The sequence below is a fragment of the Nasonia vitripennis genome, chromosome 4 (genome assembly GCF_009193385.2).
Source record: "Nasonia vitripennis strain AsymCx chromosome 4, Nvit_psr_1.1, whole genome shotgun sequence".
In the NCBI taxonomy this organism is placed as follows: Eukaryota; Metazoa; Arthropoda; class Insecta; order Hymenoptera; family Pteromalidae; genus Nasonia; species Nasonia vitripennis.
The window spans coordinates 24,830,743-24,857,652 of NC_045760.1; the positions used below are offsets into that span (position 1 = coordinate 24,830,743).

At 45.3% G+C, this 26,910-nt stretch overlaps 1 protein-coding gene across 2 annotated transcripts in view; it reads left to right on the forward strand.

Annotated features, from left to right (window-relative positions):
• The first annotated feature begins 1,623 nt into the window (after positions 1-1,623).
• LOC100117884 overlaps positions 1,624-26,910 on the forward strand; it is a 71,298-nt gene continuing 46,011 nt past the window's right edge. For both annotated transcript variants that reach the window (XM_008210303.3, XM_032599606.1), the window contains exon 1: positions 1,624-2,088. The gene's annotated coding sequence lies outside the window, so the exon portion shown is untranslated. The remainder of the gene's footprint in view (positions 2,089-26,910) is intronic.

The window sequence follows — 26,910 nt, forward strand, 5'->3', positions numbered from 1 at the left end:
TTTCGCTGTCGATCGATTCCATAAGTTTCTAAGCATTTAAAACGTACAATTCGTTATTGCAATTTTATTTTGATTCCAATTTGCTTATCTTCATTAAAAATTAATACAGGTTGGTGACATTTTACACTCTAAAGTGCTCAAAATTATTTATCATGCTCTGCTCGGTAAAAATCGGTAAAATAAAAAAGTTTTCCAAAAAAACACCAGAGCTCCACCTTAAATAACGATTTCCCGGCTAATTTTACAATCACAATGCGATTCCAAGCATTCAAATTCTCTCCCATCTATATAAAACACATCACTCACACTCGGAACCTCCTCTGAGGAATTCCAAACCGAGCGAATCGAAAATCCTGGAGGAAATCCCGACACGGTTCACCGGTAAATCATCCTCCTCCTTCTCTCGTCCTCTCCATCAGCGCTTTGATAAAGCGACTTTTGACGTGGATTGCATAATGCAAATCCGGCGGTGGCGGCATTAACCTCGGCCGATTTTATTACAGGCGAGAGCGATGCGCAACCGGCTATTTTCGAGGCGTCAGGGTATATCAGCTCGGCGCGTGGACGCTCAATTAGTGAGCCTGAATTGCGCTGTGGTTTTTTCTTCCTTGAAAGCCTCGATTTGAGCGAAAATTTCTCGCCTATATCCGTTACTAGAGCCGCACGTGCGTCGGAGAGAGTCGAGCTGCCGAAACGCAAGAGTTCCCGAGGGCCGTATAGCTGCGCAGTGTCAGTGGCCGGTCCACCTCCTCGGTTTTCTCTCTTTGCCAACTCTCGGTCTCCTCGTGTGCCGCCGCCGCTGCGTCTTCTCTTTGCTTTTCGATTCCTCTCCTCCTTCGGCCCCTTGATCCTTTTTCCTTCTCTCTCTCTCTCTCTATCTTCGATCGGATGCCGTCTCTCTTTCGTTTGCTTTTATACACTTTCTAGTTCCTTTTTTCGCAGCTTCTCCTCCTCCTCAGCTTACATTCGAGGGAACAGACGACTCGGTGCTTTTGTTTGGGCGCGTTATCATTTTTTTTCGCCCTCAATTACACGGAGAGTATATTTCATGCGCGGCTGACATAATAAGCTGGGGGAGACTTTTTGATCGTTCGCAATTAAGGCCGGCGCTTGATTTATGCCGTGTTTAGCTACTTTGCAATCGATACGTCATACTTATTCGGACCCTGGATGAGCCCGCCGCGTCTTACCAACACTTCCTTTTTCTACTTCTCATTACTGTATACGAACTACAAGTGCACTCAACCTTAAAATTATCAGATCGCTCGCACTGACGTCAATCCTTTCGCGCGGTTGACTTCCTCCTTTAAAAAAAAATCGGCAATCGACCCCCAAAAACACTGCTGTCCCATATATCATTATCCTACTCCCAGCCACCCGCGCAGCCGGTAACGCGCATGCGCCAGCGCGTTCGTGTGCACTCACGTTCACCATCTTGGCGAACGCCGCGCGAGAGAGTTACAAGGCTGTTCTCCAACTCTCTCTCCCTTCCACTCGACGCACACATACGTACTCTCTCTCTCTCTCTCTCTCTCTCTCTCTCTCTCTCTCTCTCTCTCTCTCTCTCTCTCTCTCTCGGTGTGTCTCCTGAGCCGAAGCAGCGACTCGATCTCGACTCCTCAGTTCGCCTCCAGCCGCAGCGAGCCGCGGAGCTGCCCGACCGTATAGCTCCCGTCTTCTTCTTCTTCTTCCTCTTCTTTCACTCTTACTCTCTTTCGCCGCGCGCTCGAGTTGCTGCTCGTGTACCGATCGCTTGCCGATTTTTTAGTTTTGTTCGCTCTTGACTGGGATACGCAGACACGCACGGACGTACACTGTGAAGTTCGGATTGTCTCACGTATACGAGTGATATCGCTGAAGAAAATCGGTGATAATCGTCGGTGCGTCGACGAGTGCCAGAGTCAGATGACAGTGAGGAAGCCGCCGTTATGGACCAGTTGTGTTGAGACCTGTTGAGTTGTTGTAGATGTATATTTTGTGCAGTTCGTGATACTCATTGTACCTGCCTCTCGTGTACACTACGCTGTCTCGCCGCCGTCGCCGCTGCTGCTTTTTGGTACGGCAGAGAATACAACGAAGGAGCGACAGGTGCGTCGATTTATTGTCAGCCGCGTGTATATCTATATTTTTTTCGCGGGGAAAGTTCCGGGGGAAGTGCGCGCGACTTGCCGATCGGTTTTTTCCTTCTTCTTCACCGATCGATCGTTATGAAACTCTTACGTCGAGAAAGTTCGGAAGAGAGAGACACGAGGCTGAGGATAATATCGAGTGCAGGATGTGTACGAAATGGAGAACCCCTGGATCGGGTCGGTCGTGCGCGGGATGAAATAAACATAAGCTCCCGATGCGTCTCGCGACTTCATTTCACTTGGAGAGAAGTAAACTTTACGACGCTGACGGTGACAATTAAGCTGGATTTATCGTCTGATTCATTCGAAGAGAATAGGAGACGAGTCGACTGTCCTCAAGTTTTTTCCTCTCGAAGAAGAAGAAGCAGGAGTACGAACGTCGCGCTCTCACTTTCTAAAATTTTGGAGTTCGGGCAACGAATTTCACTTTCTACCTTGGTCTACCGGCCGTTAATCGCCGCCAGCGCGCGTGCGCGCGTTCATCATCGCTTACGGAAAAATCAAGCCATCGATCCCTTCGTCCGTGTCACCAAACACACACACACACACACCCAAGGCACAGCAAATTGCATCGCAATCGATTTTTCCGCTCCTCCTCCGCTGCATGACGCTTCGAATAAATCATTCTCTTTCTTTCTCTCTCTCTGCGCGCGACAACGAAAATTTTTCGCCGTGACAGCTGGCGTACGAATTTTTAGCCGCGCGTAGGCTCGCGGTATCTTTTTGCCGAGAGAGAGAGAGAGAGAGAGAGAGAGAGAGAGAGAGAGAGAGAGAGAGAGAGAGAGGAGTCTTGCACAATGCGAGCCGCCGTGACCGTATAACTCTCGCGGTATTTACTCTCTGGGGAGGTACGCTATGGAGGAGGAGAGAGAGAGAGAGAGGAGTTTGGCGCGCCTGTCGGATTCGCGCTCTTCGTTTTTAATTGAATTCTCCGGGCGTTTGGCGCAAGTAGATGTGCGCGCCGAGAGAAGAAGAGTGTTGCGGGAGGTTTTTCTTCTTTTTTCATTAGCGACCGCTCGGTGCGGTGCATCAGTATCGTGAGAATTGCTGGAGTGTCGATTTTTAAAGGATTTTCTTTTGTTGCGGGATTTTCGAGACGGGCTCTTTTAATTGCGGAATGCAGCGCGGTGGTGAACCGAGAACTATCACAAGGATGCAGTGTGTGCATTTGGCTTTTGATTTGAGCAATAAAAAATTTTAATGCGTTTATTTACTAAATTTTATCAATAAAAATCTTATACTTCAAGATAAGAATGTGTTCTGTTGCCAAAGCAGATCGTTCGAAAATTCTTCCATTCGGGTACAAAACTTCAACTGAATTCTACAGTATCAACAATAAAAACAAACTAGAAGCAAACACGCATAAAAGCACAAAGTTCTATACCTACACCTGCAAGCTCTCCCATAAAAACGTGTAAAACCAACAAGCCTTAACTACTTACTTCTCTCTCTCTTTTACGCGACATGATCTCTCAGCAGCAGACGGACATCCGCACGCGTCTGTCTCTTCACTCGCATGACGAATCACGTGACGCAAGTGTCGGCCGCGCTTCATTATGCCGCGTATTAGCCTCGCGTGTATAACGCATTTATTCTCTCCCCACAATACACCTTTGTCAAAAACACACATAGCTGTATGGACAGTAGGGAAATACGACGAGCAGTTCTGCTGAGCCTATACCTCGAGGGTTAGACGAAGCATTAGAAATCGTTTTAATTCTCTCGTTCGCGAAGCTGATCGGACTGTACTGGATCAGCCTGACGGCATGAGATTTTTTACTTGTGCGTTAGCATACATTATACGAGCTCGACGTGCGGCGCGAGTTAATATTTCGCGCGACCGCATCGGCCTGTGTACCTTCATTATGATCAATAGCTTCGGTCGCGTCGGCGAGGGCCCTTTATCTAGGCGCGAGAGGCGACGAGAATGATAATTGGAATCTTGAATGCCCGCTGATTTCACGCCCACCGCGTGTCCCTCTCACTCGGGGGGATTGCTAGTGTCAATTATTTTTTAATTTTATTTTTGTCAAAAACAACGACGAAAAAGCTAATTTTTGATATCGCGCGAAAGATAGCCGGTGTGCACATGCTGATAGGACGACTAGACAGCGTACATAACTCTATTACCGAGTCGGCCGCTTACACACACTGCATCGCGCGAAAAAAAGCTTTGACGAGAGATCGATCGAGAGAAAGGCGACTACACGCCGGGTACGCGTGTAAGTACACGCGGCGAGACGAGTCCAAGCTTATAGAGAAAAAGGAGAGGGATACACACGGCTATAATCAGAGAGGAGCTGCGCATTCCTCTGTGGGTTACTCGGTTAATCAGCCGGACTCGGATTTATGTAGAAATTTTTCTTTATTTCATCTTCGTGCATTAATCGGAGGATTGCGTGTGCGTTGATTTGCAAAAAAATATGTATAATATACGTCGATAAATTATTTGAAATATAAGTCGGCGGTTTAATTTTTTGTCCCTAGCTCCGTCGCGCAGCACGCAAGAGAGCGTGTCGGAGAGTCGGCAAAAATGATCCACGGACAGAAAATGTACAGTTATTCTCCGTATCAGGAAGAAAGAATCCCACATCTCTGGCTCCTTTTACGCGGAGACCAAAACTACTGGGTTATATCCATTAATATGGAAATAATGCTCTAAACCAGTTTTCTCTCTCTCTCTCTCTCTCTCTCTCTCTCTCTCTCTTCTCCTCTTTTTTTCGCCTAGTCGGCGCAGACGACTTTCTCGGAGGAGATTTTTAAGCTGAAAAATTCCTGCGGAAAAATTAACAAGATGGCGAAATCGGCAAACCTGTTTCCCGATCGATTTTCCGCGCGATCCGCGCGAGAGGATTTCGCGTCTCTCTCTCGGTTGCGTAAGATTTTACGAACAGTTGCGAAATTCGTGTGAGGTTATTAGAGGCGATTTCTTACATTGCAAAAATCCGGATTCTCTCGAATTACGCGCCTTGATTGATTATTTTAATCCCGTTTTAATTAGGGCTCGTAATCGCTTCTTTGCGCTTGGGCGGGAGGACCGCATGAATTTTTCGAATATATCGGTTCGAAATTTCCTGGCGGCGATTTTGATTGAGGAAATCCGTTGCGTAAAGGATTGTTCCAAGTTACAGCCTGGAATATAACTTTCACGAGCAATAGTTTAACGAGTTTTGAATGTTCGCTAGCGCGCGTTTCGAATTTTATCCTGTAAAGCTGCGATGGATGAAAAGTAGCCTAGTTCGCAGTTATCGACTTCGGCGTATTTATTCATGACTAGAGATAACGTGTTGAGTAATAATTTTATTCTACTTCCTGACTATACACGCGTATGAAATAATTTATGCATTAAAGTGTCTCTCGCGGATTAACATCGAGTTACGCAAAATCGACATGTTTCAGTAGATCTGAACGATGGCATCGATGATGAACCAAGTTTTTGTACAATTTTTTTTCAAATTTGCATCACAACTTACGAAACAATCTACGGTGGAATCTTGACCATAAGTTAGCCAATTTATCGTTAGTAAACCTTTCAAAAAACACTAACCATGATCTAGCTAATTTATGGTCAGCATCACATCAATAATAATTATGCAACAAATGAAGCAAATTCGATGCACAAAAATCTTATCGGATCTTTATGTCAGAACCTGAAAGACACCTTAACTATAAATTGGCCAACTTCTCGTTAAAATTTGACCAGCATAGCTCCCCGAAAATCCAAAGCTACCCAGCAGCCTTACTCATCACCACACCGCTCATCGCAATTGTCGATATACAAGAATTTTCTTCGTCGCTCATCGTCGTCGCACCTTTTTCGCGCGTCACATTGCGCAAATCTTGTGGCGGCAGCGGAGAAAGGAGGGAAATTCGTGGGTGGCGCGTAGACACAATGCCGCCGCCGCCACGACGTATCGCCGATCGTAATAGGCCTTTTCGCAGCGAAAGACACTATACGGGGAGGGAGTAGGGATTTCGAGCGCACCTACGCTGCTGGCGTTCAACTCGCCGACGAGAGTGAATGCCGCACGGCCTTCGAGCTGATTTTTTTTTCGTCGGGCATGATTGAAGGAAAAATAATTCCGAAGTAGATGAAGACGGTTAATCAGATGGGTTTATATCGTGTCACTTGACACTGGCGATGTGTGGGATATTAGAAAGTACCAATCGAGTGCGTTCACTAATATTCCTTTTTTTACACGCGATGCACGGCAATTTCATATTAACGAAATTTGTTTAGGAGATGAGCCGACCCACTCATTACCTCTTTTTCAACCGGAGACCACTTATATGGACATTATACATAATTACAAAACTATCAGCGAGTCATAACTCAAAACGCTTGCGTTATTAGTTTTAAAAATTCGACGATACAAAGATTCACGCGTTTATTAACTCTCTCGCGTTTATTTCGTATTCAATTGGAAACGAGTACGTTATTTTACGACCGATGAAAAACTCATCTATATAGTATACCAGCAGAGCAGCATCAGCAGTAGTCAAGATGTTTATCGACCGGTGCAATTCAGCCTTTACGGACAAGATCTATTAGCCGCGAAGATTTACGCACCTCGCGAACTCAAAAATTCGATAAATCCTCTCCGCGGGCGTTGCTCAATATCCCTCGCCCCGAAAAAAAGCCTGTGAGAACTTCCCAAGTAGCTTTTCGGCTTGCGTAACCCCTTACACACCCCACGACTTTCTAATCACATCGCGATTTATACTCGTCTAATCAATCGACCGTTACCGCTGCAGTGTTTGATTATTAACTGTATTGCGCGAAGCTTCGACCGTCCTGAGTTCAACGATCGACCTCAACGCTGTGTGTCCGGTCGGACGTGATGTGTGTCCGTCTAATTAGGTGCGCTTGGGTCGAGATCGTGAGAAAAGAATCGTTAGAGAGCCGAGAGCGTCGAGAGAAATTTTATTGCGAAATATTCATATGCCAATTAGGGGATATACGAAAAATCCGCGGCGAAAAAAGAATAATAGCCAGAAATGCGCGAGTTAGCGTAAGTGTGTTTGTGTGTATAAACATAGCCGTCTAATTATGCAACGAAAGAAAACAGCTGTTTCGAGTAAGTATATTTACACGTTACGCAAGCGGCGTAATTACTCGCGGCGAAGCGAATAAAGTAACGTCGTCGATGCTATCTTATCAATTTTAGGAGAAGCCTTTTCCCCTCGCGCTACCAGCCTCAATTTGTCTCGTTAGAGCCGGCGTCGTTTCGTCTCTCCCGAGAGAGAGATCCCTGCGCACATAAGACACAATGAGCTGCAATTTTTCTCCTATTCTTAATTAACGAGTACATCCATGATCGAATTCGGTCGCGTATACACTTTGATAAGTCAAGCGGTAGCAGCGAAAATTAAAGAGCTGGTGTATGTATATATACATATATAGTGCAGCGTGAAGGTGTAGCCGTGTGCAGCAACAAACAGCCTTCGCATTCTTAGCGAAGTGAAAGCCAGCGGTTTCAGGGAAATTCTGGGAGCGAATGTGTGTGTGTGAGTGGATATCTGCACGAAAAGCGACGTCGTCATCGCTGACGTGTGTGCGACGATGACGTGGGTTCGCTACCCTCGGGGTTGTGCTGATTTTTTTTCCGATCTTGCACGAGTTGTTTAGCTGGTCTATTTCGCAGAACTGTGTGGTTATTTTTGAACAATTTTCTGGATTTCAGGTTTCCGACTGCTTACTAATGCTGCTTGATTCGCTTTTATACTATCACAAAATTATGGATTTCTTTATTTGTAAAGGTATTTGCATTACTATGATTTCACTGCGACAATTTTTTTTCTATCAATAACCTATCAAAATTATTCAAGTGCGTCGAAACTCAAGCCTACCTCACGTAATCAGCAAAAACAATAATTATTTATCAAGCAGTGCTAAAACAAAAGCCATCACTCGAGGGGGCCACCAAAAAGCTCGAATTAATTCAGCCCAAACCTTAACCGTCCAATTTATCAGGATGACTCTGTCGTTTTAAAACAAAAGCGCGATTGCAGCGTGAATTAGGTGAAATTCGTCCCGAGCTCTCAGCTCCTCCTTTATATATAACACACTCTCCGCTGTTCTGTTTTATGCAAATACAGCTCACGGATCGAATCACTTTCTCGCCTACTATTCACAATTAATTATCATCGTTTCGCGCGTAGCGCACGAAAAACACCGTACGCAGTTCGATTCAAATTTATGCGCTCGCGTCGCCTCCATAAAATCTCTATCAATCACACTCTCGTATATGCGTACACGAGAAAAAGAAGAGCCATTATCATGACAATGGGGCATTTATATCAATCGCGAATCATCATTCCACCGCCGGTCTCTGTCTCTCACACTCGAAATTTTTCCAAGCGGAAAAAGACTCTCGCTTTCGGATGACTTGTTACATTTCTTTTCCCCTGTATATAAGCTGTATCAAGGAAACGCTCTCGAATTGGAATATTATATACACTGTACTACTGTGAATACGAGGTGTGGGATGGGAACAACGCTGGAGCGATAAATTCGCCGATCTGGCATTAATAGATTTTACCGGCTAGCTTGTAAAAGAAAAGCAAACACATATATCTGCGCGCGCGATGGAGGCCAGAAAAACTGGTAGTCAGACGGCTTATCGCTTGGGATCAATTTCTCCGCTGCTCTCTGTGCTATGACGCTTATTACCCAACGATGCACAAAGAAACGCGATGAGGTGTATCCGCAGCTCTTTATTGTGCATTATTGAATTAGGCTTTTTGCAAATTGGCAGACGTCGTCGCGAGAAAGAACTAGGACGTGGGAATTTCATCTCCGTGACGTAATTTCACTCGTTAAAATATATTTTATTATTCGTTAAAATTCCGGACAAATAACGATTCGCTTTCTCATTCCTCCGGAAAAAAACTCTTTCAATGTCGCCGGCGAGTCACATCTCTCGATATTGCGCAAGTCCGGACGAAATTATCGAAAAAGTAAGATCGTGAAAAAGAAGCATCCCATACGTACACACCGGTCGACCTGACCGAAAATCGCCGAGAATATAATATACATCACAGGCGTGAGCAATCAGGGGGGGGGGGGGGAGGGAGAACGAGACGACCTTCCTTTCGCCTCGGCGGCGCGCGAGTAAGCGGGACCTCGCCTATTTTTCGATATCGCCGCCGAGATAAGGCCATACGTGCATGCATGCACGCGTGCAATGTGGAGCAGTCGTTATGCGCTTGCGCCCCGTGGTGAAAATGCAGCGAGGAGTGGCCGTCTCTCGTTTTCTCCTCTTCTTACGCTGCACGTATGGGTGTATTCTTTTCCGACCGAGAAATTGAAGCTCGGATATGTGCTACTTTGTGTCTATTCGATATACGTAAAAATCGATGATACGCTTTACCGATTTTCCATCCGACGCTAAATCATCGAGTAATTTCTCGCAGACGAGCGAAAAATATATTCGGTTTACGAGCAATCATAAAGCGCGGATCCCTCGGCCTATCTTCGCATTATACACTCGCGGTTGCGAGGCACACAGCATATAGTCGTATGATACGGGCATCGTAACGACTTTGCCGATTTTTTCCGTCCCGCGATCGTATTTACGGTAAATTAAATACCCTATTCTCGTTTGTTTCTCAGCTCCCTCCTCGCTTTGTCTGCGGCGATGATGCTCTCTTTCTTCGAGAGCCCGAAGATTCCGATTCTGTCTCGGTTAGTTGCACTTGATTTAAAAGGGAAAGTATAATGCAGACAGCCGCGGATACATGCGCGCCGCGATTCGATTATTGCCTGTTTACTGCCGATTTATTTTCCGGTCGTATCGACAACTCGTTAAACGCTATATCATATCTGTATATAGCGTAAACCTGTCTGAGATAAGAAATTCGGGCGAAAAATCGGAGCGAGCCGATTACCGATACTCCAAAATATCGACATCGGTTCCGCGCGCGTTTTTCCGTGTAACGACACGCGCGTATGCGCACAGAGCCGACTTCACGAGCGTGTACACACATACACACATACACAGCCGCGCTGAGCCAAAAGGGAAAGTCTCTCGGCGTGATCCTCTCTCTCGCTCGCTCGCTTGCTCGCGAGTGCGCGGGATCGGAAAAAAACGCGGCGGCGGCCTCCGTTGCCACTCTCCTCTATCCTGCGCTGTCTCTCACATTGCGTTCTCGGCTCTCTGTGGGTTATATACACGTCGCTCTTTCCTCATTCACGACTCGATTTCGTGATCGAAAAGAGGAGACGAATTTATCTCTGCATGTGTGTGTCTGTGTGTGTGGCGAGGAAGGATTTATGCACTATGGACGAGTATGATGTGTGTATGCAAATGTTCGTCGTCGTCGTCGGTGGGTTAATTATGCAAAGCGATATGACAACGATCGAACCATTTTTCGCTTCGGATAATTACAGATTTTCACTTTTCGTTATGAATATTCGGGAAAAAATGGCCCGGTGAATGGCGCATTATGCGTACAGCCGAGCGCGCGATGCGCGCGTTAGAGTACGCGTAGCCCACGTAACTTTTACCTTGCGCATATTAGATGATCTCGGCGGAGAAAAATCGATTTTTGGTAGTGGTATTATTTTATATAGCCCCGAGCGCTGGAGGTTCGATGAAAAAAATCGATCGAATTAGAGTGACGGACGTCTTCTTTTAACCAATTTGACGCAATAATTTGTTCTCCAGGTATCATTAAAAACGTTCTATACTTTTTCATAAGGAAGAAACATAGCGACTGTAAACTTTCCATATCCGACACGACCGGCGCAACTTTTGAAAATCAATGTCGCCAGCTTTGGCCCAGAAAAACAAATGTATTCCTCGCGGCGTGGAGCTGATCACGTTCGAGCGTCACCCGATTTCCTCCTCAACACACATCCATATAAAAATACCATTTCGCAAGGACAGTATATCCGGTCGGTTAAATTTTCCAAAGCTATACACGCTCTAAAAATCGGTTCGAAATTCGCGCCGCTACGTTTCAAAACTCGGCACCGGCCGATTTCATTTCGCTACTCGAGTAACTTGCGCGCATGCACGCAAGTATAAATCGCACGCACGTCGTCGCGCGTTCCTGCGAAGAAAGTCGAGCACAGTGCACACATACGTGCGCCGTAACTAACTATAATACTCGCACTCTCCTTTTTCCGTGTGTGCGGCGCCGTCCTTCTCTCGCGTACTGCACACACGTGTGGTGGCGCTGCAATCGCCGCGCGACTGCAGTATCGAGAGCGTCGATCTCCGGAGCTCAAGGTGCAGGATCGGTTGAAATTTCGCCGATTTTGAATTTCGCGCGCTTATTCATTTAGAAAGTGTCGATAGGCTCCCCTACTAATTTTTCCGCACGAGAGGCAGCAAGAATTTTTAATAATCGATACTCGCACGTTCCAGAGAGAAAAAGTGGAACTCACGCAACTGGCTTCCGCTATTTACATTGTCGTTCGCTCGTAAGTACAAAAGAAAATCCGCTTGGCGGTCAGTGTCGCAAAGTGCGGACTGAGGCACGCGGCGAAAAACCGTCGCATTCCACGCCGCTTTTAATGACGCTCGCTACGCGTGCTCCGACGTCTTCTCGTTCCGTTATGGCGCCTGCTTTTGCCTACCGCATCGCTAGACTTGTCCGAGTTTATATGTTATTATGTAGGAAGAGGTAACTGGGTCGTAGAGTTTTGATGGATGCGCCGCGAGTTGTGTGACTTGTGTTTCTCTCAACAGGTGGATTTTTAATTGAATTTTTATAAATATATTTGGACTCGGGATTTGAAAGTTTACACACAGACTATAAGCGCCGCGTGTTCTTTTACATTTTCAGACTTTGAATAATTAATACCTTCGAATTAGATTGTATAAACCAAATATTATAATCGACGGATTAATTATTTCTCGCTTTCGGCGCTCGATATTTTTCAAAGTGAAATCGCGCAAGAGAGAGGGATAAAAAAGAAACTCTTCGCACCCGCGCTAATTGGGACATTATCGCTCTTCGCTCAGCGCACGAAGATGAGCTGTCGATTTCTGATTGAATCGGCATTGTGATTTTTTTTGCAGGAGCGGATGCGCGATCGCGTTTCCTTCCGCGTCACATAATGCTGACTTTTGTCGCGAGATTAATGATCGGTATGGAGGATAATGACCATATTGCTTCTGATCGATCGACGTAAGTCATACAACGGTTAATTTAATCATTCTTCGGTACACTAGTGGTATATGGGTTGCATAAAGACGTACACCGATTTTTCTTCCGCAAAGCCGTGTGCGAATGGCAAATCTCGTGAACTGGATCGCGTTCGAAATTCGGTTATATTATCTGAGTAGTGTATCACGTAACACAGACGCGCAAAAAGGTCAGAAGCAAAAATCATTTCCACGGCCTGGTACGACATCCGCATGCGGATAATCGCGATCGGCGCCGTCGATACTCGTTCGCGCCAATAGCTACACATGCAGAAGGGAAAATAGGTCTGAGAAAAGATGACCCTGTAGACAAGCGACGAAAAAGCGCGAATTCAAATCGAATTTCTCCGTCGACTACGAATTCGCAATTTTAATTGGATCGTCGCCTCGTTATCTCTGTGTTCTGCGCAAGTGAAAATCGGCTCTTCTATACGTACACCGCGGTGAAATCGATATATCGTTGTCGTCGTCTCGTAAACAAAGCCATCGGTTCGGCCTGATTGAGTTATAATGAACGATCCTGGGCTGCGATAGGATTATACCGAGAGATGCAAATTTCGCGCTTACGCTTTCTAAAAACAAATTGCGTAGCCGCGCCGATCTCGTTTCTCTACGCACTCCGAGATCGGTAAGCCATGACTTACGCGTGCGATCGATCGCGCGCAAAAAAGCCAGCTTCCTCCCTTGCTCAACGACGCGATCGTCAGCAAAAATAAATCGTCGATCAGCCTTTCGTCAGCAGTCCCTGCGTGCTCCGCGCACGCAATATAACCGAGACCTTGCGACCGAGCGGCGGCGAATCCCTTGCACAATCGCGTGTCGCTGCGCGCAAGCGTCCTCCCGGCATTAGTCAGAGCCGTTGGAGAGAAAGAGGGACAGCGCTTGGCTGCATATCCGCGCGCGGACGGGAAGAATCGATGCAATAAACGCGTCAATGGGGATCTCGAGTATAGTGGACGTGCGGCGACGTTGAATCACGCGGGGGAATAGCCAGTGTCGTTGGCTAGCCTCTTTCGCGGAACATACAAGCGTCTGGTGGTATGTCGTTGCGGTGAAGAGCGGATTGGACTCGATTACTCGATGCTGGCTTTCCGTTTCGTTCTCTGCGGTCGTTGGGCTGCTGCAGCGATTATTCGGATTCTTCGGGGATGATATGCCAGGCTATTTTTAGACGGGACGACTTTCGCCGATTTTTTACCGATCTCTCAATGGGAAGCCGATTTTCTCGAGGAGTAACGCTTCCTTGGAAATCGGTATACGTTGAATATTACACACACACATCTTCGCGCAACCGATAACCCATTCGGCGCAATCAAGGCCCGATTTTTCCGCACAAAAGCCATACAGCTCGGCGCAATTCTCTCACACTCGCGCGCACAGTCATACGGACGAATCATACACGTAGTTGTGCTGCATTGCACCATCGGGATTTTTCCTCTATAGCCCCGAGAGAAAAAGAATTTCGCCGGCGCACACTCGACCTCAATCCACCAATAATAGTCACTCTCGCGCGGCGTTCGCTCAATTTCTATATCGCAAAGAGTAATCCCACGAATTGCTCTCTCGGTGAGCATAACCAGAACGCCGTTACGAAATGCCGATACACATCCGCACTCCTGCGTATACCCGAACACACATACGCACACACTTATACTCGCACAATCGATCAATCGCGCTTGTCGTGCGCGTGACTTTGGGAATTGTTATTTTTTTTCTTTTGCCTCTTTCGGAGACGTTTGCTTTACGGTCGCTTTCTTCGGCTGGAAACGTTGACGAAATCGAGAGTAGGCGCATGTATATACGTACAAGCGGCAATTTTGGTATAGATTTGCGCGCGCTTTTTACTGCTGTTCGGGGAAAAAATCATCGTCGGAGGAATTAGTTCTAATTCGATGGCCCAGAGAGGAATGTAATGGCACACGCGCGTTAAAAACGGAAAATCGGTTATGCCTCTCACTTCGTGGAACGGGATAGTGTAGCCTTTATTAGATCGAGTGAAATCGAACCGTAATAATTAGCCTTTATCGTAATCCATAACCAATTCATCATTTCACGCTCGTCTGTAAGGTGATTCTACGAGTTGTGCTCTTTTCCACTCATCTAGTATTTGATCTCGATAATGAGTCTAAAAAAAAACTAACTTCATTTTCTCCATCTAAGAATAAGCATTCGACGAAAATTGGATTAATCCCAGACGTGACGCGTACGAAATACCGTTAGGATCCCGCGGGAAGTTCGACTTCTCTCATTTAATCCGATCAGCGGATCGAAATTTTAATCATATTAATCGCGCACTCGCTTATTCATCGCCATTATAAAATTCGCCGCGGCGAGAGGATTTCGCAAAGTATAATCCTGCGATGCTGACACCTGACTCGCCGGGAAGAAGAAGATTCGCTCGGCTATTAAAAATCGAGAGTCTCGACTCTCACTCTCCGGGTTATCTTTGATGAATATTGACGCCGTGTAAGACTTTTTCTTCTCCTCGCGCCTCTCTATACATGTACAGTTATACCGGTTCATCGCTCGTACAACGACACTATACAAAGATACAGTGTCGAAAAAAGTTTCTCGAAAAAAAAAGAAGTAATTCGCCAAAGAAAAGAAGACGCAAAAAAGCAGCAGCAGCAGCAGCAGCAGCAGTATCGTAACCCTGGACGGCTAGACACAACCGCACACGGGTTATGAAACTCTTTCTCTCTCTGTCTCTCGCGTCCTTTCTCTCTTTCTCACACGGCAGTCGGCGCTCGAGTTACATAAAGGCCCGCGCTCGCGCGAGCGCTACTGCCTCTCTCGTAATTGAGCGGTGAAAATACGAAAGGAGTTTTTCATCAGCCGACGAAACGCGCGGCGGCGTCGAGAAAAAATCGCGCGGTCACGACACCTCAGCGCGAAAGCGCGTAAGTATTGTTCGCACGCGATAATTATTCCGCCCTTTTTCTGACGGGAGAAAGAGAGGGAATTTTTCCTCGTGATCCAGATGCATATCAATATACGCCGCTCTACCGGCGGCTACCGAGACATTATTTGCATAATTTCGAATTATCGTGCGGGAGACGGCGCTGCGGTGTATAGGGCTTCGTTCCCTCGGCCGCGAAGATGTATAAATTTTACGGATCGAGAAAGAGAGATATACGAACTGTTGGATTACAAGCGTAAGCTGGTGCGTTTTCCCTCGTTATACGACTGCTGAGGTCACTTTGAATTATACCATAGGCTACCGTAGGCATATAACAATGCCAATAAAATTTGTCATTAATCGCCTCGTCTCGCATTCCAGTACTTCTGCGTGTATCAGAGGAGAAGAAACGGGGGAATGGAAAAACGCAGTTTGCATAAACGACTACTTAGCATCAAAGCGTAAAACAATTATTCGACGTGCAATTACGCTCTCGAGTCGTTCTCGTTCCAAGAAAGCTTTGTGTGTACACGTAAATACACAAATCGGTATAATATCCGAAAAATCGGCTCTCTCATGAGCTGAGAATATAGCTAGCTAGCATATAAACTCTCGTGTCGTGCATTGTTTCTCTCGAAGAGTCGGAAAAATGGGATGTGGCTCGAGTCGTGCGCTAAGCTCGGCTGCAGTGTTGCGAAATCAAGGACGAGAAGTGGGTTAGAGACGGCCGCGGTTATGGGGTTACGCGAGAGTGTCGGAGGAGGAGAGCCGATTAAACGAGAGGCGGCTTTTACGTTTATGGTGCAATTTGTAACTCATGCGCCGGGCAATCGATCGCTGCAATGCACTCCGCGGTGTGGGTGATGTTGCTGCCGCTGCTGCTGTTGTTCTTGGATTGCACGGGATGTGCGGAATGAGAGTGTGGTGGCGGTGGTTCACATGATGCTGCGGCTACTACTGCTTATAGCTGATGATGGGATATGGGAATTTCGTTCACTGGAAAAATATCGAGGATTGGTCGTGTGCGATGAGGAAATTTTTGCTTCGTTGTAAGAAGAGATTGAAATTTGTTCTGACCCTTAGATGAAAAGGTCAGAGGTATCAGCTGGATTACTGGTTTAGAAGTATTTGGAGAACTAAGGTGTAAATGATTGAAACTGTTTGTTGCATAGGTACAGTTATATCCTGTCATAATACAAGACCAAAGACGATCAAGCCAACGGTTTGGTGATTGTAAAGTCGTTATCGGTGAAGCATTTGATTACGAGGTCTATGAACTGCGGGTTTTCCACTCGCGAATCACTCAGACCTTGATTCAAGCTGCACGCAATAGCCAAGCAGTACTCGTTTCTCTCGTCTTCGAACACCTTCAAAGCCGAAGTTTCCTTGCAAGATGGGGATCGCTCGATTCGCACAGTTCCAGCGAATTCTCCCTTATCGCTGACCTTCAACACGTGATACAAGTCCGTACCGTTGTTCGGGGCATTTTAACTTCCAACCGCTATAAGACACCCACCACCAGCGGGATTGTAAAGACTCACTACGGAGGCATCTACTTGTTGTTTCATCGTCGCGTTTATTTTGAGATTATACCATCCTGATCAAATCGAGCCACTTCGATTACGTAGTGATTGGCCTTTGCTATCCCTATAAAAACACCTTCGCCCTTTGAAATCAAAATCAAAAATTTTCATTAAAATTTTATAAATACTTATATAAATGAACCAAATTTTGTTTGCTATTCTTAGACATAATTACCTTTATTTTGATGGGTTTAGACCTTCTATATACCTCTATAATACACCTACGTATAGTAGGGAGTCCATAATTCACTGACCGTAAGATTCCAAAGGAACAAATAGCCCAAATGAGCTCTAACTCTAGGATATTGTTTAAAAGTACATTAGTAATGGCATGAATGAGGGGATTTGGTTTAAATTTCATAGAAAAAGTTTTATATGCATATTACTGATTTTTTTATCAATTTTTGATTAATTTTAACATAACTATCATGTAACTTTTTTTCTACAGTGAAATAAAGTTATATAACAGTTATCAGTGGTACATGTCATCGATGGATACGAATTTAATAATGAATTGACTATTTACTTACCATAATCAGTCTTGATTATAAGCAGTCGATCAGCAGTGTTATGAGAAATTCGTACAGGAACATACTGGGTGACGTTGAATACCTGCTCAAGAACTACGTGGCCCGAGTTGGCCATAATCGGAAGAAACCCTGTATATTTATCAGTGAAATTATAATTCAATCCTACACCCGAATAGTGAATGAAAGTACTCTTAGCATCAATTACAAACTTTCGGAATTTCTCATAAAATTTGTTTTCTTTATTAGTCAGCCAAAGATATAAAATTGGGCCGATCATAAAAAAACTAAATCAAAATCAGTGCTCAGTTCACAAGTAGTAAAATCAACAATAGTTTTGATGTCGTATGCATTAGACCGCTCCACATCAGCATATGATGGCAACTTTCGTGCTACTGAATGGTACGACATTCACATAGTAGTCAACGGTGTTGTGTCTCTGATCAACAGCTTTTAAAGTTACGGGACAAGATTTCCGAGGCTGAGTATCTTGGACGATTTCGCAATTCTTCTTGGTGACGTTCTTGTCGCACAGTAGATAAGTCAAATGGCTGAAACTGTCGCTTTTGAGGAATAATTTGCCGACGAAGAAAATTTCCGAATCCAATAGTCTTCTGTGAGTTGACATGATACAGTTTGTTTAAAAATAATAGCTGTTAACTATTCAAGACACCAATGTTCACTGAACTGCAAAATGCGAAGTCGCACAAACGTCTCTGGTCCAGATAGATAGTATGCGTATAGTCGTGATGAAATTATTGCAAAATAGCCCTTACTATCAAACATTTTATTTCTGTTCTAAGATAGTCCCGTGTGGAACTAGTAAATCCTGACTCACGCGTCGAATCAAGAAAACTATTGCCAGGTCGTATATTTCCAATTTTTTTCAAATTATTTATTTTGAAATTATATACATCATATAGGAAAAATCGGCACAAAGTACAACAATCCATTTCAAAACGATATTAACCGTGTATGTAAACGCAATTCCACCCGACTAATCTATTAAAACGGTATCTTTCATAAGTGGTCACCGCAGAGAACTATACCGCAAACGAAAGTAATAACTTTTGTCCACTCGCCGATTATGAGCGTTCAATGGTTGCGTTCATTAACCATGGAAACCACACGATTTTTAAAGCCACTCGCGAGAGAAGCCGGTAGTAATCTACTCTGGGCGCACTTCTGATACAGCGTTACGCAACGCGTGTCTAACCGACCCTATAAATAGCCGCACCAATTTCTAGGATCAAAAGCTGGCAACGCAGAAATCGGTATGAAAAATCGGTTGCACTAATCCTATTACTTACAACCGTTAAAGTGTATAGTCTCGATAAATATAAGCTCTTCCTCGAACAATCGCCGCTCGTTATACACCCTCGCCGACTACTATCTCTCTCGCGCACGCGCGACAATAACGTACCTAACCTAGAAAAAAAGGACGAACGCATAAGTGTCGGAGATGGCGACAAAAGCGCACATTATTGCGGGCTGCGCACGTGCGCGCATTATACGAGAAGAGGAGTCGGTTCTATCGTCGCAGCTCGCGCGCGGGAGTGCATAAAGTAGAGGGAGATTTCGCGCCCGATATTGCGCGCGCCAAGCTCTGGAATTCGAAATCGGTTCGCCGAGCCGGCCGCGCATAGACGCACGTACTTGGAAGTCTCGGAAATTGAAGGAAGTTCTTGGATTAGGGTTTGTATTGTATTTATGCTCAAGATCGCGTGTTTCGTGACACTGGTTACAAAAAAGACGCTTGAGGGCTCTTGACTCAAATTGATGGTGCACCTACAATAAAATAAAACCGAGAACCTTCGAGAAAAGCAAAGATTTGGCGGGAAATTCAAATGTAGTTTACGCAACGGAACACGCACTCGCTCGCTCGTCCTTCCCGTGCGCAAACATTGCGCACTACACAACACAATCTCCACACTCTGCTACACTTCTCCGCTTCCGGATGCTCGACCCATTACCGCGCGATATGCCCGCGCAATAGCGAGCAGTCGTGTACCTACACGCGCACAGACTCTCCTCTCGCATCAGGAGAGAGAGAAGCGCCGAGGGAAAGAACCGGACTAACCGGAAACGCGAGCGGCAAAAATGCCGATCGGCGCGAGTCAGAGTCCCGCGCATTGCGCGAGCGCATTTTTGCACCGATCGTACCCCCGGGCGATTCATCCGTGTATTGCTGCCGATGTTCTCCTTTTTTTAAAATCACGATTATAGTCGCTCTCGTACATTGGGTTTACGGTTACATTTTTGCCATAGTTTCCTTCTCGCGTTGTTTCATAGAGAAGAATGTGCAGGTTCTGCCTTTTTCGGGAGCCTACGATGACGAAATCAAACTAGAACTGGTTTGTTTTTGTCGGCGAATAATCGACGATTAATATTGATGGGAGCGAGTCGAGCAGCTGGTAATGCGATAATTGGGTTTTATATTTAAGGCACTTTTTTGTCGAACTGGTCGCAGGCCTCAATTATGCAGATTCGTAATTGATTCATCAATATTAATAAACGAGATCGTCGGAATCCGATGTGCGAAAACGTATCCATCAGCCTCTAATTTACAGCGAATTAACGACGGGCAGTAAATCGTTACAATTAGCGACTATTGTACCCTAACGTCGCTAATCGTTACAGCTCGTGACGCGCGTGAGAATGACTCCTCCTCCTCTTCCACGATATTTCGAGTTCTCGATTCGTTCGAATCGGGTCACATAAATCGTGAGTTACCGCTTCGCGTAACAGTGTCTCGAGCCGAAAATTCGGTCAGATTAAAACGTTAAACGCCGGGAGTTACGAAACTGTCTCTCGCGCTGCGGAGTCGTCCCGTAAAAATCCGCCGACGACGTGCGTACACGGCATAATCAACCTGCTGTGCAAAAATTAACGGTAAGGGCGATTATCATCAATCATGCGCGCGATCGTAAACGGTGGAGGGGGGAGGAGAACACAGCCGATCGCCGTGGCCGATAAAAGCGGGTTTTTACACGCTCGCTGATAACGAGGGCGACGAGGATTCCTCTCTTTCGGCCGAGAGATGTTGTTTTTCTCCGGCGGGATTCTTACAATTAAAAGCAATTATTTCGTACAGTCGAGTTTCTCCTTCATTTGCATTACATTACAATTTGCTTCAGCTTATACGTTGTACATATTTCAAGGAAGATAGTAACACACTTTGCGCTTTTCTTTGTTCCAGGTGAGTGTCTCGCTGCAGCTGCGCATCTCTATACTGTGAGTCTTCATTCCCGCATACACTGCAGTCCCTTAATTTTCATTAAACTAACTTACCACTCCGGCGCACATCTGTGATAAAAGCCGCGAATTACGAACTTGTCGGCGCGTCTCAAAGCCTTACATGCAAAATCGCAAAATCTCCTCCGTAGCTTCTCTCCCAGTCCATAAATACGGAAAATCCATTACCCGAAAACAAAGCCTACTGGCCGTATAGTAATATACGCGCCGCATTCCCGAGACGGAAAAAAGGGCTTGTCCGCGCGAAATGCCGAGCACTAGGTTAACGGAGTATAGGCCCATTAAAAGAGAAGCCGCGAAGGAAAGAACGAGAGAGGAGCGTAAAAGCTACTCCTTACTGTATGGCGTGCATATTTTACACGCGAATACGGGGATTTTTCCGAGACACACGAAATTACAATGATTCGGGCCGCTTTATGACTAATTAACTCTCGCCGCTCCGAAAATAGCTCAGAGAGAGGACTTTTGTCGTCGCGGGAAATAATGACCCTCGTAAATCAGGCAGTCCGGTGCGGAGAGGATCGGGAAAAAATGACGCGCACAGCTTCTGCGCGGACGTATCTTCCATACGCGCGCGAGCGGGGCTACATAATGAAGGGGAAATCCTTGTGGGACGTGTGTGTGTGTGTGTGTGTGTGTATATATATATATATATATATATATATATATATATATATATATATATATATACCTAGAGAGAAAGAGAAAGAGCGAGGAGAGCTGCGGCAAGGCCGACGAAGGTCAGTCTTGCTTTTTTCTTCCTTTTACTCCTTTATCCCTCGACGCGCGTTTCTCTATGCTTCAGCAGCCGAGTGTGCATACGCTCCTGGTGCTCGTTTTGAGTATGGGCGGGCGAGAGATGCGGTCGTTGTTGCGCTGGGGCTACTAGTGTACGGGAGAGGTGCAAGTGTCGGGGGATGGGGAACTGTATTTTTAGATTGGATCGAGGGATTTGTTGGCGGCGAGGCGGAGATCGCCGTGCGGTGCTCCTTTTGCCGGGTAATTGGAGATGCTGAATTGATGCGGAATGTAATTTAAATTTTAGCTCGCGGCCTTTTTAATTGCGTCTATTTACTAAATTATCCTTACAGCGTTTATAATCTCGATTTGGATTATGGAACGCTTTTTATTCGAGAGCGAAATTCCGGCTGTCGAAAGCCCGCGCCTTATGTATAGCCGATAGGTTTGAAGAATTCCATGTTCTTACGCGCCGCGACGTAATTACCCAACGTGTACGCGTTTCACAAAGGCGCGAGTGAACGGTGAAACGCTTGGGACAAAATCGATCGAAAATGACCGGTGACCGTGTACATAACTGTCCATCAGGCGGCGCTTGTCAGATCGGCGATATGTATCGATACCGATCGGTTTTTACTTTTACCGATCTCTATTAGAGTCGGTTCGACGTTGCGTAAGCTGGGGACGAAAATTTAGGCTTGTAGTAAATAAACATCGGGATTTTGTATTTTTCAATGGCAGCTGTTACCTTGTAGACTCGACGAGTCGCAGGTCGTTGCCGAATTTTTTCCAAAAACGAGGGAAAAAATTCTCAAGGGCTTTTACGCGCACTGCTCTTTCTTTACTCTACAATATTTCCTTCACTTTCGCACAGTCTTTCCCGTTTTCGTGAAGCCTACCTTTAAGGTATCATAAATCGGCGCTCGCCGCTCGGTCAAGACTTTTTCCTCGACATTTTGCATACAAACGCCGCGAGTTTATCGTCCATATTTATCACATCTGTTTTTCCCCACACAAAAGAAGAGGCTTCACTTTTACAGCCGATGTACCGATGTATTGAGCCGATAAATCGGCAAAAATTCCCGGAGATGAATTTGTCGCTTCCTTCGTACAACCGGCCGATTTTTCGTGCGTCTTTTCGCTTTTTAAGGCGACCTTCCCCGCGCTTTTATTATCTCACTTTCCTTCGTACTTGAATTATACTCCGCTGTCGCAACTCTCCGGCCACTTTTGGGCTTTAATGCGTCACGATGGGACACGCGAAGATAATTATTCGGAAAAAAACCTCCAAAAGTATTTAGACGAGCAGCCGTTATATTACTTTCGCAATGTGTTCTTCTTTAACATTGACGGCGCGGAGAATATTTTAATCACCCGATCGAAAAATTAGCCTCTCGCTCGCGCATATCTTAACGAGCTTACGAAAACTCGAGGGGGTATTAACCTCTTACGGAATTTTCACATTACGCGCGAACGACACTGTCCCTATTTTAAAATTTTGAAACGCTTGCTTTTGCGCGCGACGCACTTAAGATTTCTCGGAGTAATTACCCGCGGCGTGTTTATACGGAGCAGGTTTTATCAATCGTTTCGAAATTAATATTCAATGCCGGGCCCTTTACGGCACTGTATTATCGTCCCAATAATCGCGACGAAAATTATTCGCCACGATTGAGCAAAAAAAGTAGGGTCTTCTCCGTAGATTCATTATGCAATCGGCTGCCCATGCAAATTATAAAAACACACACAAAGTGGCCTCATGAAAAATGCAGACGATGATTACGAATGAGTAACAGTCTTATTATATCAAAGCTGAGAGCGATCGACTTTATTCGAGCGAAAAAGAAGAAGAAGAAGGGCCGCGGGACTGTTGCAGGGATAGGAGGAGAATAATCAAAGGCGCCTCGAAATTTCGATGCGAAAACCAGCTACTATTTATACGTTGTCCAGCAGAGAGAGAAAGAGTGACTCAGGGCACCTGTTACTCACGATTATAACGCTCTCGTGGTCTTCCAAAGTTCAGGAACCTCCCGCTGCAGCGATATTCCGAAAAATCTCGGTAAATTATTCGCTCTAAAGCAGCGAGCTTTACACAGTCTCGAGGAATCCAGTTGCGTGCGTGCGTGTGTGTGGTATTAAAATTCATTAAACCGCGAGCGATTTCGTATTCGATTCTCCCCGTGACTCAGAAGTGAATCGTCCCTTTTTTTTCGTCGTTTGGCTATACGTGCGGTTTTTTGGGGAGCAACGAACGTTGGAGGACCCGAGAATTATGGAGATGTTAGGATATGGGACGAAAATTATAGTTCGAGAGCTGAAGGATGGTATAGGCTTGATGATGGCTTTGTTTACCAAAAACCTGGAGAAAATCCGAATATGAAGGGTCGATTACTTTTTAATAGTGTGTAAATAACGAAATAATCAACGTTGATAAACTACACAGTCGATCGGCCTCTATTGTCTCGTATCCCCAGCAGGTTTCCTTAACCGATTGCCAAGACAATTAATGCAGATTCCAACAGATGCTCGCAACAAGCTCTACAGCTGTTCAGAATGTATCAGCCCTCCTGGCGATAGCAATTAGAGCTAACCAGAGTAACTCTTAGAGCAAACAAGCCGATAGCATAATCACAACTCTCGCGGCAAGCTCGAAACTTAAAAATTCCGCGGCCGTCGAAAAGAGTATGTACACAAAGCTTCTCTCAAGGAAAAAATCGAGCCGAACGAATAAAAGGGAAGGGCCCGCGCCGCTATTTATAACCCCGGCTGATAATTGCCTTTCGATGCACGACGTGTGTACGTGCATATGGAGAATGCGCGGCGAGATAATGCTCTTGCGCAGAGCGTGGAAACGGGCGCGACGTGAGAACCGGATTTTTTCGGCGCTGGAAACGTCCGCGCGCCGATTCGATCCTTTTATTTCCTCTCGTTTATGCGGCTTTTCAGCGGTGCGCAGCTTTTATTTTTAGGCGATAAAATCGAGGGCCTTTCCCTAAATCTGGCGGAATTCGCTTGCTGGTGCACACGTGCGCGCGAGTTTCGGAGGATAAAGCGTATCGGCGAGTCTTTTATTTTTGTGGTGAGCCGTGTTCGTTTGTGGGTACGAAGAGATGTTTTATTGGAGGATATGAGAGGAATTTTCGTATTTTTCGACTGGAATTCGCGAGGAATTTGTAAACAGGGAGAAGCGAGCTTGTCGCGTCTGGTTAGGCTCTGACTGATACTACTGAACACGTTTCCTTTATTGCGTTTTTCTCGACGTCGTGTCGGAGCTTGTCGGTGAAAATTGGATAAACATGTTTACAAAGTTGCTTTAGTGTATACCGTTGCTTCATTGTCATGCAAATATCTGCGTGTGTACTATAATTGTGTGTCTTTCCCATGGACTTTTATTGATTTCCTAAAGAATGTTATTGACCAAATCTTTTCTTGTTTTTTCATTGATGTTTAAAAAAAAAACAAGCTATTGACCTATGCACCCTAGTAAAAATGTCAACGATGTTTTAGCTAGTCGTTGGTTAATTTTGGAGTTAAAAATGAAGATAGGAATTTTTTGATAATACACAAACTCATTTTAATATCAACATAATTGAATACATGGTTATAAAATTATAGATGCATTAACCAAAGTTTTGATATTAATTATGACCGAAAAGGCTTTTATTTGATTAACACGTTAACCAACAAAAATGGTTAATTTCCTACCGAAGATGTTGAAATTTTCAGTCCAACAACTTATCGCATGAGAAAATACCATTTTAGAATTATTTTATTATTACAAACTAAATATCGAACCAGTTCGTCGCAGCTCTTTTTATCCGAACGAATGCGAAATTCAAGAAAAATCCCAGCGAACCGTAAGTCCTTTCCGCAAGCGTCTTCAGCGCCTCTAACAGTACAGAAGGCACTTTTTCCGCCTCCCCCTGCTTAAAATTCATCCCCACGTTTCACCCTCGCACGCGCGCGGTCCCATTCTTCCCGATGCCCGGCGATACGCAGTGGCCTGCATAAAGCAGCCGCATAATTATGCGCGACGCGATCACACCCACGCTTGGGAAAACGGGTTTCTCTCTCTATCTCTCTCTCTCTCTCTCTCTCTCTCTCTCTCTCTCTCTCTCTCTCTCTCTCTCTCTCTCTCTCTCTCTCTCTCTCTCTCTCTCTCGCCTAAGACAGAGATGTGCACTGATGGCACTTACATGTTCCATTTAAGGGACGGAGGAAAGGGTTTTCGATGATTACGTAACACGGCGAGGTGAAACTCCATCGGTAGTGTAGTTAGGATAATTGGTCGATTTTTCCTGTGTGAATTTCAGTAGGCGATTCAATAGGTGCAGAGACAATTAATTTTATAGCCGCCGTCGTGTTTCCCGCGAAAACACCTCGTAACACTAACTCTTCCGAGTCGAAAGGAGCTGCTGCGGGGAAAAAATCGAAATCTTATTTCGGAGGAAAAAAAATAACAAGAGCAGGTCATTAAGGCGTCGATCCTGTTTTCCAGTAAACAGAGAATATACCAGCGCCAGAAATAGATCTTCGATTTATCGGGGAATTAAGAGAACGACTGCAGCTGTCTTGCTTCCACACTGCAGCAGTATCCGGCGCCGACGCGAAAGGCTTTATTTAGGCTGATGACGGCACGAGCGTCATTTGCATAGAGATCCTCTCGCGCGAGCGAGTTTAGAGCCCAGGGAGAGAAAGAGAGAGAGAGAGAGAGAGCGAGACTTAATTTATCAATTACCTTTGGAAAAGGTGCTGCCGAGGAGTAATCGCTGGAAAGTGCACGACCGAGGTGTTGTTTTATGGGCGCATTAACGTTGAATGGGTCTTTTTAGCCTTTCGATTCAAGTTTGTCTTGATTCGAATGAGATTTTTCAGTAGTTGAAGATTCGAAATTCAAAATTTTAAAATGAATTTTCTCTTTATTATAAGTAACTATATACTATATAAGCAAAGTATAAATTTAAATGCAAAGCGAATCCACTCCTCTCAGCGAATCAAAGCACGCTACGGCGCATCCGTTCACGCACCGGCGCACACATCGACCCCGAATTTCCCCCGTATACATATAGCTTCTCTTCTTCTCTGTCCCTCTCTCGCCTGTGTGCAGAAATGAAAACGCGGCAGCGGTGGCACATATAGATCTACAGGTGTCGGACGGCCTTACCTCGATTTCGCCGCGAATTCAAATGAGCCACGCCGCGGCGCGTAAATGGAATGTCGACGCTCGCTCCTATGCTAATGAGGACATCGCGAAATGGGTCGTGCCGTCTTTTTCTCCGGACGTATGTTTATAGTCTGTCTTCGGGGTGAGGTGTGGTGCACGACTGTTTTGGAAAGTTGCCGATTTGACGGGATAAGTGTGTATAATCGTCGTAAATTTGGGTAAAAATAGTACTTTTTGTTGCCAGGGAGATAAGTTAAATTTTACTTATCAATCTTTGTTTACAAAATACTGGAATTTTTTAAAGAAACTGCACAAGTGACACTGAAACGAACTTTTAACTACATTATAGTTTAATAAGTTGAAATCGTATAATATATTGATGTAAACAGCAAACATTTTTGGATGGGAAAAGCCAATTGCAAAAACGACATCCAAATTTGAAATGTGTAACTTGAAAA